Below are 18,309 nucleotides of genomic sequence, written 5' to 3'. Positions count from 1 at the left end.
ACAGAAGCATTCTGTGAAACTTCTTTCTGATCTGAGCATTCAGCTAACAGAGTTAAACCATACTTTTGATTGAGCAGTTTTGAAACACTCTGTCTGTAGAAAATGCAACTGGACATTCGTAGCGCTAAGTGGGTAATAGTGGAAAAAAGAATATGTTCAAATATAAACTACACAGAAGCATTGTATGAAACTTCTTTCTGTTCTGTGCATTCAACTAACAGAGTTGAACCTTACTTTTGATTCAGCCGTTCTGAAACACTCTTTCTCTAGAAACTGCAATTGGACATTCTGAGCGCTAGGAGGCCTATATTGGGAAAAAGAATGTCTACTAATAAAAACTACACAGAAGAATTGTGTGAAACTTCTTTCTGTTCTGTTTGTTCAACTAACAGAGTTGAACCTTAGTTTTGATTGAGCCGTTCTGAAACACTCTTTCTGTAGAAAATGCAAGTGGAGATTCGGAGCGCTAAGAGGGTAATAGTGGAAAAAGGACTGTCTCCAAATATAAACTACACAGAATCATTCTGTGAAACTTATTTCTGATCTGTGCATTCAGCTAACAGACTTAAACCATACTTTTGATTGAGCAGATCTGAACACTCTTTCTGTAGAAAATGCAACTGTACATTTGGAGCGCTAAGAGAGTAGTAGTGGAAAAAGGAATATATTCAAATATAAACTACACAGAAGCATTCTGTGAAACTTCTTTCTGATCTGAGCGTTCAGCTAACAGAGTTAAACCATACTTTTGATTGAGCAGTTTTGAAACACTCTGTCTGTAGAAAATGCAACTGGACATTCGTAGCGCTAAGTGGGTAATAGTGGAAAAAAGAATATGTTCAAATATAAACTACACAGAAGCATTGTATGAAACTTCTTTCTGTTCTGTGCATTCAACTAACAGAGTTGAACCTTACTTTTGATTGAGCCTTTCTGAAACACTCTTTCTGTAGAAACTGCAATTGGACATTCTGAGCGCTAAGAGGCCTATATTGGGAAAAATAATATCTTCAAATAAAAACTACACAGAAGCATTGTGTGAAACTTATTTCTGATATGTTCATTAAGCTAACAGAGTTAAACCATACTTTTGATTGCGCAGTTCTGAACACTCTTTCTGTAGAAAATTCAAGTGGACATTCGGAGCGCTAAGAGGGTAATAGTGGAAAAAGGAATATATTCAAATATAAACTACACAGTAGCATTCTGTGAAAATTCTTTCTGTTCTGTGCATTCAACTAACAGAGTTGAAACTTACTTTTGATTCAGCCGTTCTGAAACACTCTTTCTGTAGAAACTGCAATTGGACATGCTAAGCGCTAAGAGGCCTACATTGGGAAAAAGAATATCTTCAAATAAAAACTACACAGATGCATTCTGTGAAACTTATTTCTGATCTGTAAATTCAGTTAACAGAGATAAAACATATTTTTGATTGAGCAGTTATGAAACACTCTTTTTGTAGAAAATGCAAGTGGAGATTCGGAGCGCTAAGAGGGTAATAGTGGAAAAAGGAATGTCTTCAAATATAAACTACACAGAATCATTCGGTGAAACTTCTTTCTGATCTGTGCATTCAGCTAACAGAGTTAAACCATACTTTTGATTGACCAGATCTGAACACTCTTTCTGTAGAAAATGCAACTGGACATTTGGAGCGCTAAGAGCGTAGTAGTGGAAAAAGGAATATATTCAAATATAAACTACACAGAAGCATTCTGTGAAACTTCTTTCTGATCTGAGCATTCAGCTAACAGAGTTAAACCATACTTTTGATTGAGCAGTTTTGAAACACTCTGTCTGTAGAAAATGCAACTGGACATTCGTAGCGCTAAGTGGGTAATAGTGGAAAAAAGAATATGTTCAAATAGAAACTACACAGAAGCATTGTATGAAACTTCTTTCTGTTCTGTGCATTCAACTAACAGAGTTGAACCTTACTTTTGATTGAGCCGTTCTGAAACACTCTTTCTGTAGAAACTGCAATTGGACATTCTGAGCGCTAAGAGGCCTATATTGGGAAAAAGAATGTCTACTAATAAAGACTACACAGAAGAATTGTGTGAAACTTCTTTCTGTTCTGTTTGTTCAACTAACAGAGTTGAACCTTAGTTTTGATTGAGCCGTTCTGAAACACTCTTTCTGTAGAAAATGCAAGTGGAGATTCGGAGCGCTAAGAGGGTAATAGTGGAAAAAGGACTGTCTCCAAATATAAACTACACAGAATCATTCTGTGAAACTTATTTCTGATCTGTGCATTCAGCTAACAGACTTAAACCATACTTTTGATTGAGCAGATCTGAACACTCTTTCTGTAGAAAATGCAACTGGACATTTGGAGCGCTAAGAGAGTAGTAGTGGAAAAAGGAATATATTCAAATATAAACTACACAGAAGCATTCTGTGAAACTTCTTTCTGATCTGAGCGTTCAGCTAACAGAGTTAAACCATACTTTTGATTGAGCAGTTTTGAAACACTCTGTCTGTAGAAAATGCAACTGGACATTCGTAGCGCTAAGTGGGTAATAGTGGAAAAAAGAATATGTTCAAATATAAACTACACAGAAGCATTGTATGAAACTTCTTTCTGTTCTGTGCATTCAACTAACAGAGTTGAACCTTACTTTTGATTGAGCCTTTCTGAAACACTCTTTCTGTAGAAACTGCAATTGGACATTCTGAGCGCTAAGAGGCCTATATTGGGAAAAATAATATCTTCAAATAAAAACTACACAGAAGCATTGTGTGAAACTTATTTCTGATATGTTCATTAAGCTAACAGAGTTAAACCATACTTTTGATTGCGCAGTTCTGAACACTCTTTCTGTAGAAAATTCAAGTGGACATTCGGAGCGCTAAGAGGGTAATAGTGGAAAAAGGAATATATTCAAATATAAACTACACAGTAGCATTCTGTGAAAATTCTTTCTGTTCTGTGCATTCAACTAACAGAGTTGAAACTTACTTTTGATTGAGCCGTTCTGAAACACTCTTTCTGTAGAAACTGCAATTGGACATGCTAAGCGCTAAGAGGCCTACATTGGGAAAAAGAATATCTTCAAATAAAAACTACACAGATGCATTCTGTGAAACTTATTTCTGATCTGTAAATTCAGTTAACAGAGATAAAACATATTTTTGATTGAGCAGTTATGAAACACTCTTTTTGTAGAAAATGCAAGTGGAGATTCGGAGCGCTAAGAGGGTAATAGTGGAAAAAGGAATGTCTTCAAATATAAACTACACAGAATCATTCGGTGAAACTTCTTTCTGATCTGTGCATTCAGCTAACAGATTTAAACCATACTTTTGATTGACCAGATCTGAACACTCTTTCTGTAGAAAATGCAACTGGACATTTGGAGCGCTAAGAGCGTAGTAGTGGAAAAAGGAATATATTCAAATATAAACTACACAGAAGCATTCTGTGAAACTTCTTTCTGATCTGAGCATTCAGCTAACAGAGTTAAACCATACTTTTGATTGAGCAGTTTTGAAACACTCTGTCTGTAGAAAATGCAACTGGACATTCGTAGCGCTAAGTGGGTAATAGTGGAAAAAAGAATATGTTCAAATAGAAACTACACAGAAGCATTGTATGAAACTTCTTTCTGTTCTGTGCATTCAACTAACAGAGTTGAACCTTACTTTTGATTGAGCCGTTCTGAAACACTCTTTCTGTAGAAACTGCAATTGGACATTCTGAGCGCTAAGAGGCCTATATTGGGAAAAAGAATGTCTACTAATAAAGACTACACAGAAGAATTGTGTGAAACTTCTTTCTGTTCTGTTTGTTCAACTAAAAGAGTTGAACCTTAGTTTTGATTGAGCCGTTCTGAAACACTCTTTCTGTAGAAAATGCAAGTGGAGATTCGGAGCGCTAAGAGGGTAATAGTGGAAAAAGGAATGTCTCCAAATATAAACTACACAGAATCATTCTGTGAAACTTCTTTCTGATCTGTGCATTCAGCTAACAGAGTTAAACCATACTTTTGATTGAGCAGTTTTGAAACACTCTGTCTGTAGAAAATGCAACTGGACATTCGTAGCGCTAAGTGGGTAATAGTGGAAAAAAGAATATGTTCAAATATAAATTACACAGAAGCATTGTATGAAATTTCTTTCTGTTCTGTGCATTCAAATAACAGACTTGAACCTTACTTTTGATTGAGCCTTTCTGAAACACTCTTTCTGTAGAAAATGCAATTGGACATTCTGAGCGCTAAGAGGCCTCTATTGGGAAAAATAATATCTTCAAATAAAAACTACACAGAAGCATTGTCTGAAACTTATTTCTGATATGTTCATTAAGCTAACAGATTTAAACCATACTTTTGATTGCGCAGTTCTGAACACTCTTTCTGTAGAAAATGCAAGTGGACATTCGGAGCGCTAAGAGGGTAATAGTGGAAAAAGGAATATATTCAAATATAAACTACACAGTAGCATTCTGTGAAAATTCTTTCTGTTCTGTGCATTCAACTAACAGAGTTGAACCTTACTTTTGATTGAGCCGTTCTGAAACACTCTTTCTGTAGAAACTGCAATTGGACATGCTAAGCGCTAAGAGGCCTACATTGGGAAAAAGAATATCTTCAAATAAAAACTACACAGATGCATTCTGTGAAACTTATTTCTGATCTGTAAATTCAGTTAACAGAGATAAAACATATTTTTGATTGAGCAGTTATGAAACACTCTTTTTGTAGAAAATGCAAGTGGAGATTCGGAGCGCTAAGAGGGAAATAGTGGAAAAAGAATGTCTTCAAATATAAACTACACAGAATCATTCGGTGAAACTTCTTTCTGATCTGTGCATTCAGCTAACAGAGTTAAACCATACTTTTGATTGAGCAGATCTGAACACTCTTTCTGTAGAAAATGCAACTGGACATTTGGAGCGCTAAGAGCGTAGTAGTGGAAAAAGGAATATATTCATATATAAACTACACAGAAGCATTCTGTGAAACTTCTTTCTGATCTGAGCATTGAGCTAACAGAGTTAAACCATAATTTTGATTGAGCAGTTTTGAAACACTCTGTCTGTAGAAAATGCAACTGGACATTCGTAGCGCTAAGTGGGTAATAGTGGAAAAAAGAATATGTTCAAATATAAACTACACAGAAGCATTGTATGAAACTTCTTTCTGTTCTGTACATTCAACTAACAGAGTTGAACCTTACTTTTGATTGAGCCGTTCTGAAACACTCTTTCTGTAGAAACTGCAATTGGACATTCTGAGCGCTAAGAGGCCTATATTGTGAAAAAGAATGTCTACAAATAAAAACTACACAGAAGAATTGTGTGAAACTACTTTCTGTTCTGTTTGTTCAACTAAAAGAATTGAACCTTAGTTTTGATTGAGCCGTTCTGAAACACTCTTTCTGTAGAAAATGCAAGTGCAGATTCGGAGCGCTAAGAGGGTAATAGTGGAAAAAGGAATGTCTCCAAGTATAAACTACACAGAATCATTCTGTGAAACTTCTTTCTGATCTGTGCATTCAGCTAACAGAGTTAAACCATACTTTTGATTGAGCAGATCTGAACACTCTTTCTGTAGAAAATGCAACTGGACATTTGGAGCGCTAAGAGAGTAGTAGTGGAAAAAGGAATATATTCAAATATAAACTACACAGAAGCATTCTGTGAAACTTCTTTCTGATCTGAGCATTCAGCTAACAGATTTAAACCATAATTTTGATTGAGCAGTTTTGAAACACTCTGTCTGTAGAAAATGCAACTGGACATTCGTAGCGCTAAGTGGGTAATAGTGGAAAAAAGAATATGTTCAAATATAAACTACACAGAAGCATTGTATGAAAATTCTTTCTGTTGTGTGAATCCAACTAACAGAGTTGAACCTTACTTTTGATTGAGACTTTCTGAAACACTCTTTCTGTAGAAACTGCAATTGGACATTCTGAGCGCTAAGAGGCCTCTATTGGGAAAAATAATATCTTCAAATAAAAACTACACAGAAGCATTGTGTGAAACTTATTTCTGATATGTTCATTAAGCTAACAGAGTTAAACCATACTTTTGATTGCGCAGTTCTGAACACTCTTTCTGTAGAAAAGGCAAGTGGACATTCGGAGCGCTAAGAGGGTAATAGTGGAAAAAGGAATATATTCAAATATAAACTACACAGTAGCATTCTGTGAAAATTCTTTCTGTTCTGTGCATTCAACTAACAGAGTTGAAACTTACTTTTGATTGAGCCGTTCTGAAACACTCTTTCTGTAGAAACTGCAATTGGACATGCTAAGCGCTAAGAGGCCTACATTGGGAAAAAGAATATCTTCAAATAAAAACTACACAGATGCATTCTGTGAAACTTATTTCTGATCTGTAAATTCAGTTAACAGAGATAAAACATATTTTTGATTGAGCAGTTATGAAACACTCTTTTTGTAGAAAATGCAAGTGGAGATTCGGAGCGCTAAGAGGGTAATAGTGGAAAAAGGAATGTCTTCAAATATAAACTACACAGAATCATTCGGTGAAACTTCTTTCTGATCTGTGCATTCAGCTAACAGAGTTAAACCATACTTTTGATTGACCAGATCTGAACACTCTTTCTGTAGAAAATGCAACTGGACATTTGGAGCGCTAAGAGAGTAGTAGTGGAAAAAGGAATATATTCAAATATAAACTACACAGAAGCATTCTGTGAAACTTCCTTCTGATCTGAGCATTCAGCTAACAGAGTTAAACCATACTTTTGATTGAGCAGTTTTGAAACACTCTGTCTGTAGAAAATGCAACTGGACATTCGTAGCGCTAAGTGGGTAATAGTGGAAAAAAGAATATGTTCAAATATAAACTACACAGAAGCATTGTATGAAACTTCTTTCTGTTCTGTGCATTCAACTAACAGTTGAACCTTACTTTTGATTGAGCCGTTCTGAAACACTCTTTCTCTAGAAACTGCAATTGGACATTCTGAGCGCTAGGAGGCCTATATTGGGAAAAAGAATGTCTACTAATAAAAACTACACAGAAGAATTGTGTGAAACTACTTTCTGTTCTGTTTGTTCAACTAAAAGAGTTGAACCTTAGTTTTGATTGAGCCGTTCTGAAACACTCTTTCTGTAGAAAATGCAAGTGGAGATTCGGAGCGCTAAGAGGGTAATAGTGGAAAAAGGAATGTCTCCAAATATAAACTACACAGAATCATTCTGTGAAACTTATTTCTGATCTGTGCATTCAGCTAACAGAGTTAAACCATACTTTTGATTGAGCAGATCTGAACACTCTTTCTGTAGAAAATGCAACTGGACATTTGGAGCGCTAAGAGAGTAGTAGTGGAAAAAGGATTATATTCAAATATAAACTACACAGAAGCATTCTGTGAAACTTCTTTCTGATCTGACCATTCAGCTAACAGAGTTAAACCATACTTTTGATTGAGCAGTTTTGAAACACTCTGTCTGTAGAAAATGCAACTGGACTTTCGTAGCGCTAAGTGGGTAATAGTGGAAAAAAGAATATGTTCAAATATAAACTACACAGAAGCATTGTATGAAACTTCTTTCTGTTCTGTGCATTCAACTAACCGAGTTGAACGTGACTTTTGATTGAGCCTTTCTGAAACACTCTTTCTGTAGAAACTGCAATTGGACATTCTGAGCGCTAAGAGGACTCTATTTGGAAAAATAATATCTTCAAATAAAAACTACACAGAAGCATTGTGTGAAACTTATTTCTGATATGTTCATTAAGCTAACAGAGTTAAACCATACTTTTGATTGCGCAGTTCTGAACACTCTTTCTGTAGAAAATGCAAGTGGACATTCGGAGCGCTAAGAGGGTAATAGTGGAAAAAGGAATATATTCAAATATAAACTACACAGTAGCATTCTGTGAAAATTCTTTCTGTTCTGTGCATTCAACTAACAGAGTTGAACCTTACTTTTGATTGAGCCGTTCTGAAACACTCTTTCTGTAGAAACTGCAATTGGACATGCTAAGCGCTAAGAGGCCTACATTGGGAAAAAGAATATCTTCAAATAAAAACTACACAGATGCATTCTGTGAAACTTATTTCTGATCTGTAAATTCAGTTAACAGAGATAAAACATATTTTTGATTGAGCAGTTATGAAACACTCTTTTTGTAGAAAATGCAAGTGGAGATTCGGAGCGCTAAGAGGGAAATAGTGGAAAAAGAATGTCTTCAAATATAAACTACACAGAATCATTCGGTGAAACTTCTTTCTGATCTGTGCATTCAGCTAACAGAGTTAAACCATACTTTTGATTGAGCAGATCTGAACACTCTTTCTGTAGAAAATGCAACTGGACATTTGGAGCGCTAAGAGCGTAGTAGTGGAAAAAGGAATATATTCATATATAAACTACACAGAAGCATTCTGTGAAACTTCTTTCTGATCTGAGCATTCAGCTAACAGAGTTAAACCATACTTTTGATTGAGCAGTTTTGAAACACTCTGTCTGTAGAAAATGCAACTGGACATTCGTAGCGCTAAGTGGGTAATAGTGGAAAAAAGAATATGTTCAAATATAAACTACACAGAAGCATTGTATGAAACATCTTTCTGTTCTGTACATTCAACTAACAGAGTTGAACCTTACTTTTGATTGAGCCGTTCTGAAACACTCTTTCTGTAGAAACTGCAATTGGACATTCTGAGCGCTAAGAGGCCTATATTGGGAAAAAGAATGTCTACAAATAAAAACTACACAGAAGAATTGTGTGAAACTACTTTCTGTTCTGTTTGTTCAACTAAAAGAATTGAACCTTAGTTTTGATTGAGCCGTTCTGAAACTCTCTTTCTGTAGAAAATGCAAGTGCAGATTCGGAGCGCTAAGAGGGTAATAGTGGAAAAAGGAATGTCTCCAAGTATAAACTACACAGAATCATTCTGTGAAACTTCTTTCTGATCTGTGCATTCAGCTAACAGAGTTAAACCATACTTTTGATTGAGCAGATCTGAACACTCTTTCTGTAGAAAATGCAACTGGACATTTGGAGCGCTAAGAGAGTAGTAGTGGAAAAAGGAATATATTCAAATATAAACTACACAGAAGCATTCTGTGAAACTTCTTTCTGATCTGAGCATTCAGCTAACAGATTTAAACCATAATTTTGATTGAGCAGTTTTGAAACACTCTGTCTGTAGAAAATGCAACTGGACATTCGTAGCGCTAAGTGGGTAATAGTGGAAAAAAGAATATGTTCAAATATAAACTACACAGAAGCATTGTATGAAAATTCTTTCTGTTGTGTGCATCCAACTAACAGAGTTGAACCTTACTTTTGATTGAGCCTTTCTGAAACACTCTTTCTGTAGAAACTGCAATTGGACATTCTGAGCGCTAAGAGACCTCTATTGGGAAAAATAATATCTTCAAATAAAAACTACACAGAAGCATTGTGTGAAACTTATTTCTGATATGTTCATTAAGCTAACAGAATTAAACCATACTTTTGATTGCTCAGTTCTGAACACACTTTCTGTAGAAAATTCAAGTGGACATTCGGAGCGCTAAGAGGGTAATAGTGGAAAAAGGAATATATTCAAATATAAACTACACAGTAGCATTCTGTGAAAATTCTTTCTGTTCTGTGCATTCAACTAACAGAGTTGAACCTTACTTTTGATTGAGCCGTTCTGAAACACTCTTTCTGTAGAAACTGCAATTGGACATGCTAAGCGCTAAGAGGCCTACATTGGGAAAAAGAATATCTTCAAATAAAAACTACACAGATGCATTCTGTGAAACTTATTTCTGATCTGTAAATTCAGTTAACAGAGATAAAACATATTTTTGATTGAGCAGTTATGAAACACTCTTTTTGTAGAAAATGCAAGTGGAGATTCGGAGCGCTAAGTGGGTAATAGTGGAAAAAGGAATGTCTTCAAATATAAACTACACAGAATCATTCGGTGAAACTTCTTTCTGATCTGTGCATTCAGCTAACAGAGTTAAACCATACTTTTGATTGACCAGATCTGAACACTCTTTCTGTAGAAAATGCAACTGGACATTTGGAGCGCTAAGAGAGTAGTAGTGGAAAAAGGAATATATTCAAATATAAACTACACAGAAGCATTCTGTGAAACTTCTTTCTGATCTGAGCATTCAGCTAACAGAGTTAAACCATACTTTTGATTGAGCAGTTTTGAAACACTCTGTCTGTAGAAAATGCAACTGGACATTCGTAGCGCTAAGTGGGTAATAGTGGAAAAAAGAATATGTTCAAATATAAACTACACAGAAGCATTGTATGAAACTTCTTTCTGTTCTGTGCATTCAACTAACAGAGTTGAACCTTACTTTTGATTGAGCCATTCTGAAACACTCTTTCTGTAGAAACTGCAATTGGACATTCTGAGCGCTAAGAAGCCTATATTGGGAAAAAGAATGTCTACAAATAAAAACTACACAGAAGAATTGTGTGAAACTTCTTTCTGTTCTGTTTGTTCAACTAAAAGAGTTGAACCTTAGTTTTGATTGAGCCGTTCTGAAACACTCTTTCTGTAGAAAATGCAAGTGGAGATTCGGAGCGCTAAGAGGGTAATAGTGGAAAAAGGAATGTCTCCAAATATAAACTACACAGAATCATTCTGTGAAACTTTTTTCTGATCTGTGCATTCAGCTAACAGAGTTAAACCATACTTTTGATTGAGCAGATCTGAACACTCTTTCTGTAGAAAATGCAACTGGACATTTGGAGCGCTAAGAGAGTAGTAGTGGAAAAAGGATTATATTCAAATATAAACTACACAGAAGCATTCTGTGAAACTTCTTTCTGATCTGCCCATTCAGCTAACAGAGTTAAACCATACTTTTGATTGAGCAGTTTTGAAACACTCTGTCTGTAGAAAATGCAACTGGACTTTCGTAGCGCTAAGTGGGTAATAGTGGAAAAAAGAATATGTTCAAATATAAACTACACAGAAGCATTGTATGAAACTTCTTTCTGTTCTGTGCATTCAACTAACAGAGTTGAACGTGACTTTTGATTGAGCCTTTCTGAAACACTCTTTCTGTAGAAACTGCAATTGGACATTCTGAGCGCTAAGAGGACTCTATTTGGAAAAATAATATCTTCAAATAAAAACTACACAGAAGCATTGTGTGAAACTTATTTCTGATATGTTCATTAAGCTAACAGAGTTAAACCATACTTTTGATTGCGCAGTTCTGAACACTCTTTCTGTAGAAAATGCAAGTGGACATTCGGAGCGCTAAGAGGGTAATAGTGGAAAAAGGAATATATTCAAATATAAACTACACAGTAGCATTCTGTGAAAATTCTTTCTGTTCTGTGCATTCAACTAACAGAGTTGAACCTTACTTTTGATTGAGCCGTTCTGAAACACTCTTTCTGTAGAAACTGCAATTGGACATGCTAAGCGCTAAGAGGCCTACATTGGGAAAAAGAATATCTTCAAATAAAAACTACACAGATGCATTCTGTGAAACTTATTTCTGATCTGTAAATTCAGTTAACAGAGATAAAACATATTTTTGATTGAGCAGTTATGAAACACTCTTTTTGTAGAAAATGTAAGTGGAGATTCGGAGCGCTAAGAGGGAAATAGTGGAAAAAGAATGTCTTCAAATATAAACTACACAGAATCATTCGGTGAAACTTCTTTCTGATCTGTGCATTCAGCTAACAGAGTTAAACCATACTTTTGATTGAGCAGATCTGAACACTCTTTCTGTAGAAAATGCAACTGGACATTTGGAGCGCTAAGAGCGTAGTAGTGGAAAAAGGTATATATTCATATATAAACTACACAGAAGCATTCTGTGAAACTTCTTTCTGATCTGAGCATTCAGCTAACAGAGTTAAACCATACTTTTGATTGAGCAGTTTTGAAACACTCTGTCTGTAGAAAATGCAACTGGACATTCGCAGCGCTAAGTGGGTAATAGTGGAAAAAAGAATATGTTCAAATATAAACTAAACAGAAGCATTGTATGAAACTTCTTTCTGTTCTGTGCATTCAACTAACAGAGTTGAACCTTACTTTTGATTGAGCCTTTCTGAAACACTCTTTCTGTAGAAACTGCAATTGGACATTCTGAGCGCTAAGAGGCCTCTATTGGGAAAAATAATATCTTCAAATAAATACTACACAGAAGCATTGTGTGAAACTTATTTCTGATATGTTCATTAAGCTAACAGAGTTAATCCATACTTTTGATTGCGCAGTTCTGAACACTCTTTCTGTAGAAAATGCAAGTGGACATTCGGAGCGCTAAGAGGGTAATAGTGGAAAAAGGAATATATTCAAATATAAACTACACAGTAGCATTCTGTGAAAATTCTTTCTGTTCTGTGCATTCAACTAACAGAGTTGAACCTTACTTTTGATTGCGCCGTTCTGAAACACTCTTTCTGTAGAAACTGCAATTGGACATGCTAAGCGCTAAGAGGCCTACATTGGGAAAAAGAATATCTTCAAAGAAAAACTACACAGATGCATTCTGTGAAACTTATTTCTGATCTGCAAATTCAGTTAACAGAGATAAAACATATTTTTGATTGAGCAGTTATGAAACACTCTTTTTGTAGAAAATGCAAGTGGAGATTCGGAGCGCTAAGAGGGTAATAGTGGAAAAAGGAATGTCTCCAAATATAAACTACACAGAATCATTCGGTGAAACTTATTTCTGATCTGTGCATTCAGCTAACAGAGTTAAACCATACTTTTGATTGAGCAGATCTGAACACTCTTTCTGTAGAAAATGCAACTGGACATTTGGAGCGCTAAGAGCGTAGTAGTGGAAAAAGGAATATATTCAAATATAAACTACACAGAAGCATTCTGTGAAACTTCTTTCTGATCTGAGCATTCAGCTAACAGAGTTAAACCATACTTTTGATTGAGCAGTTTTGAAACACTCTGTCTGTAGAAAATGCAACTGGACATTCGTAGCGCTAAGTGGGTAATAGTGGAAAAAAGAATATGTTCAAATATAAACTACACAGAAGCATTGTATGAAACTTCTTTCTGTTCTGTGCATTCAACTAACAGAGTTGAACCTTACTTTTGATTGAGCCGTTCTGAAACACTCTTTCTGTAGAAACTGCAATTGGACATTCTGAGCGCTAAGAGGCCTATATTGGGAAAAAGAATGTCTACAAATAAAAACTACACAGAAGAATTGTGTGAAACTTCTTTCTGTTCTGTTTGTTCAACTAAAAGAGTTGAACCTTAGTTTTGATTGAGCCGTTTTGAAACACTCTTTCTGAAGAAAATGCAAGTGGAGATTCGGAGCGCTATGAAGGTAATAGTGGAAAAAGGAATGTCTCCAAATATAAACTACACAGAATCATTCTGTGAAACTTCTTTCTGATCTGTGCATTCAGCTAACAGAGTTAAACCATACTTTTGATTGAGCAGATCTGAACACTCTTTCTGTAGAAAATGCAACTGGACATTTGGAGCGCTAAGAGAGTAGTAGTGGAAAAAGGAATATATTCAAATATAAACTACACAGAAGCATTCTGTGAAACTTCTTTCTGATCTGAGCATTCAGCTAACAGATTTAAACCATAATTTTGATTGAGCAGTTTTGAAACACTCTGTCTGTAGAAAATGCAACTGGACATTCGTAGCGCTAAGTGGGTAATAGTGGAAAAAAGAATATGTTCAAATATAAACTACACAGAAGCATTGTATGAAAATTCTTTCTGTTGTGTGCATCCAACTAACAGAGTTGAACCTTACTTTTGATTGAGCCTTTCTGAAACACTCTTTCTGTAGAAACTGCAATTGGACATTCTGAGCGCTAAGAGGCCTCTATTGGGAAAAATAATATCTTCAAATAAAAACTTCACAGAAGCATTTTGTGAAACTTATTTCTGATATGTTCATTAAGCTAACAGAATTAAACCATACTTTTGATTGCTCAGTTCTGAACACTCTTTCTGTAGAAAATTCAAGTGGACATTCGGAGCGCTAAGAGGGTAATAGTGGAAAAAGGAGTATATTCAAATATAAACTACACAGTAGCATTCTGTGAAAATTCTTTCTGTTCTGTGCATTCAACTAACAGAGTTGCACCTTACTTTTGATTGAGCCGTTCTGAAACACTCTTTCTGTAGAAACTGCAATTGGACATGCTAAGCGCTAAGAGGCCTACATTGGGAAAAAGAATATCTTCAAATAAAAACTACACAGATGCATTCTGTGAAACTTATTTCTGATCTGTAAATTCAGTTAACAGAGATAAAACATATTTTTGATTGAGCAGTTATGAAACACTCTTTTTGTAGAAAATGCAAGTGGAGATTCGGAGCGCTAAGAGGGTAATAGTGGAAAAAGGAATGTCTTCAAATATAAACTACACAGAATCATTCGGTGAAACTTCTTTCTGACCTGTGCATTCAGTTAACAGAGTTAAACCATACTTTTGATTGAGCAGATCTGAACACTCTTTCTGTAGAAAATGCAACTGGACATTTGGAGCGCTAAGAGAGTAGTAGTGGAAAAAGGAATATATTCAAATATAAACTACACAGAAGCATTCTGTGAAACTTCTTTCTGATCTGAGCATTCAGCTAACAGAGTTAAACCATACTTTTGATTGAGCAGTTTTGAAACACTCTGTCTTTAGAAAATGCAACTGGACATTCGTAGCGCTAAGTGGGTAATAGTGGAAAAAAGAATATGTTCAAATATAAACTACACAGAAGCATTGTATGAAACTACTTCCTGTTCTGTGCATTCAACTAACAGAGTTGAACCTTACTTTTGATTGAGCCGTTCTGAAACACTCTTTCTCTAGAAACTGCAATTGGACATTCTGAGCGCTAGGAGGCCTATATTGGGAAAAAGAATGTCTACTAATAAAAACTACACAGAAGAATTGTGTGAAACTTCTTTCTGTTCTGTTTGTTCAACTAAAAGAGTTGAACCTTAGTTTTGATTGAGCCGTTCTGAAACACTCTTTCTGTAGAAAATGCAAGTGGAGATTCGGAGCGCTAAGAGGGTAATAGTGGAAAAAGGAATGTCTCCAAATATAAACTACACAGAATCATTCTGTGAAACTTATTTCTGATCTGTGCATTCAGCTAACAGAGTTAAACCATACTTTTGATTGAGCAGATCTGAACACTCTTTCTGTAGAAAATGCAACTGGACATTTGGAGCGCTAAGAGAGTAGTAGTGGAAAAAGGAATATATTCAAATATAAACTACACAGAAGCATTCTGTGAAACTTCTTTCTGATCTGAGCATTCAGCTAACAGAGTTAAACCATACTTTTGATTGAGCAGTTTTGAAACACTCTGTCTGTAGAAAATGCAACTGGACTTTCGTAGCGCTAAGTGGGTAATAGTGGAAAAAAGAATATGTTCAAATATAAACTACACAGAAGCATTGTATGAAACTTCTTTCTGTTCTGTGCATTCAACTAACAGAGTTGAACCTTACTTTTGATTGAGCCTTTCTGAAACACTCTTTCTGTAGAAACTGCAATTGGACATTCTGAGCGCTAAGAGGCCTCTATTGGGAAAAATAATATCTTCAAATAAAAACTACACAGAAGCATTGTGTGAAACTTATTTCTGATATGTTCATTAAGCTAACAGAGTTAAACCATACTTTTGATTGTGCAGTTCTGAACACTCTTTCTGTAGAAAATGCAAGTGGACATTCGGAGCGCTAAGAGGGTAATAGTGGAAAAAGGAATATATTCAAATATAAACTACACAGTAGCATTCTGTGAAAATTCTTTCTGTTCTGTGCATTCAACTAACAGAGTTGAACCTTACTTTTGATTGAGCCGTTCTGAAACACTCTTTCTGTAGAAACTGCAATTGGACATGCTAATCGCTAAGAGGCCTACATTGGGAAAAAGAATATCTTCAAATAAAAACTACACAGATGCATTCTGTGAAACTTATTTATGATCTGTAAATTCAGTTAACAGAGATAAAACATATTTTTGATTGAGCAGTTATGAAACACTCTTTTTGTAGAAAATGCAAGTGGAGATTCGGAGCGCTAAGAGGGTAATAGTGGAAAAAGGAATGTCTTCAAATATAAACTACACAGAATCATTCGGTGAAACTTCTTTCTGACCTGTGCATTCAGCTAACAGAATTAAACCATACTTTTGATTGAGCAGATCTGAACACTCTTTCTGTAGAAAATGCAACTGGACATTTGGAGCGCTAACAGAGTAGTAGTGGAAAAAGGAATATATTCAAATATAAACTACACAGAAGCATTCTGTGAAACTTCTTTCTGATCTGAGCATTCAGCTAACAGAGTTAAACCATACTTTTGATTGAGCAGTTTTGAAACACTCTGTCTGTAGAAAATGCAACTGGACATTCGTAGCGCTAAGTGGGTAATAGTGGAAAAAAGAATATGTTCAAATATAAACTACACAGAAGCATTGTATGAAACTACTTCCTGTTCTGTGCATTCAACTAACAGAGTTGAACCTTACTTTTGATTGAGCCGTTCTGAAACACTCTTTCTCTAGAAACTGCAATTGGACATTCTGAGCGCTTGGAGGCCTATATTGGGAAAAAGAATGTCTACTAATAAAAACTACACAGAAGAATTGTGTGAAGCTTCTTTCTGTTCTGTTTGTTCAACAAAAAGAGTTGAACCTTAGTTTTGATTGAGCCGTTCTGAAACACTCTTTCTGTAGAAAATGCAAGTGGAGATTCGGAGCGCTAAGAGGGTAATAGTGGAAAAAGGAATGTCTCCAAATATAAACTACACAGAATCATTCTGTGAAACTTATTTCTGATCTGTGCATTCAGCTAACAGAGTTAAACCATACTTTTGATTGAGCAGATCTGAACACTCTTTCTGTAGAAAATGCAACTGGACATTTGGAGCGCTAAGAGAGTAGTAGTGGAAAAAGGAATATATTCAAATATAAACTACACAGAAGCATTCTGTGAAACTTCTTTCTGATCTGAGCATTCAGCTAACAGAGTTAAACCATACTTTTGATTGAGCAGTTTTGAAACACTCTGTCTGTAGAAAATGCAACTGGACTTTCGTAGCGCTAAGTGGGTAATAGTGGAAAAAAGAATATCTTCAAATATAAACTACACAGAAGCATTGTATGAAACTTCTTTCTGTTCTGTGCATTCAACTAACAGAGTTGAACCTTACTTTTGATTGAGCCTTTCTGAAACACTCTTTCTGTAGAAACTGCAATTGGACATTCTGAGCGCTAAGAGGCCTCTATTGGGAAAAATAATATCTTCAAATAAAAACTACACAGAAGCATTTTGTGAAACTTATTTCTGATATGTTCATTAAGCTAACAGAATTAAACCATACTTTTGATTGCTCAGTTCTGAACACTCTTTCTGTAGAAAATTCAAGTGGACATTCGGAGCGCTAAGAGGGTAATAGTGGAAAAAGGAATATATTCAAATATAAACTACACAGTAGCATTCTGTGAAAATTCTTTCTGTTCTGTGCATTCAACTAACAGAGTTGCACCTTACTTTTGATTGAGCCGTTCTGAAACACTCTTTCTGTAGAAACTGCAATTGGACATGCTAAGCGCTAAGAGGCCTACATTGGGAAAAAGAATATCTTCAAATAAAAACTACACAGATGCATTCTGTGAAACTTATTTCTGATCTGTAAATTCAGTTAACAGAGATAAAACATATTTTTGATTGAGCAGTTATGAAACACTCTTTTTGTAGAAAATGCAAGTGGAGATTCGGAGCGCTAAGAGGGTAATAGTGGAAAAAGGAATGTCTTCAAATATAAACTACACAGAATCATTCGGTGAAACTTCTTTCTGACCTGTGCATTCAGTTAACAGAGTTAAACCATACTTTTGATTGAGCAGATCTGAACACTCTTTCTGTAGAAAATGCAACTGGACATTTGGAGCGCTAAGAGAGTAGTAGTGGAAAAAGGAATATATTCAAATATAAACTACACAGAAGCATTCTGTGAAACTTCTTTCTGATCTGAGCATTCAGCTAACAGAGTTAAACCATACTTTTGATTGAGCAGTTTTGAAACACTCTGTCTTTAGAAAATGCAACTGGACATTCGTAGCGCTAAGTGGGTAATAGTGGAAAAAAGAATATGTTCAAATATAAACTACACAGAAGCATTGTATGAAACTACTTCCTGTTCTGTGCATTCAACTAACAGAGTTGAACCTTACTTTTGATTGAGCCGTTCTGAAACACTCTTTCTCTAGAAACTGCAATTGGACATTCTGAGCGCTAGGAGGCCTATATTGGGAAAAAGAATGTCTACTAATAAAAACTACACAGAAGAATTGTGTGAAACTTCTTTCTGTTCTGTTTGTTCAACTAAA

Source organism: Symphalangus syndactylus, chromosome 12 (assembly GCF_028878055.3).
Source record: "Symphalangus syndactylus isolate Jambi chromosome 12, NHGRI_mSymSyn1-v2.1_pri, whole genome shotgun sequence".
Taxonomy (NCBI): domain Eukaryota; kingdom Metazoa; phylum Chordata; class Mammalia; order Primates; family Hylobatidae; genus Symphalangus; species Symphalangus syndactylus.
This window is presented reverse-complemented; position numbering follows the sequence as displayed.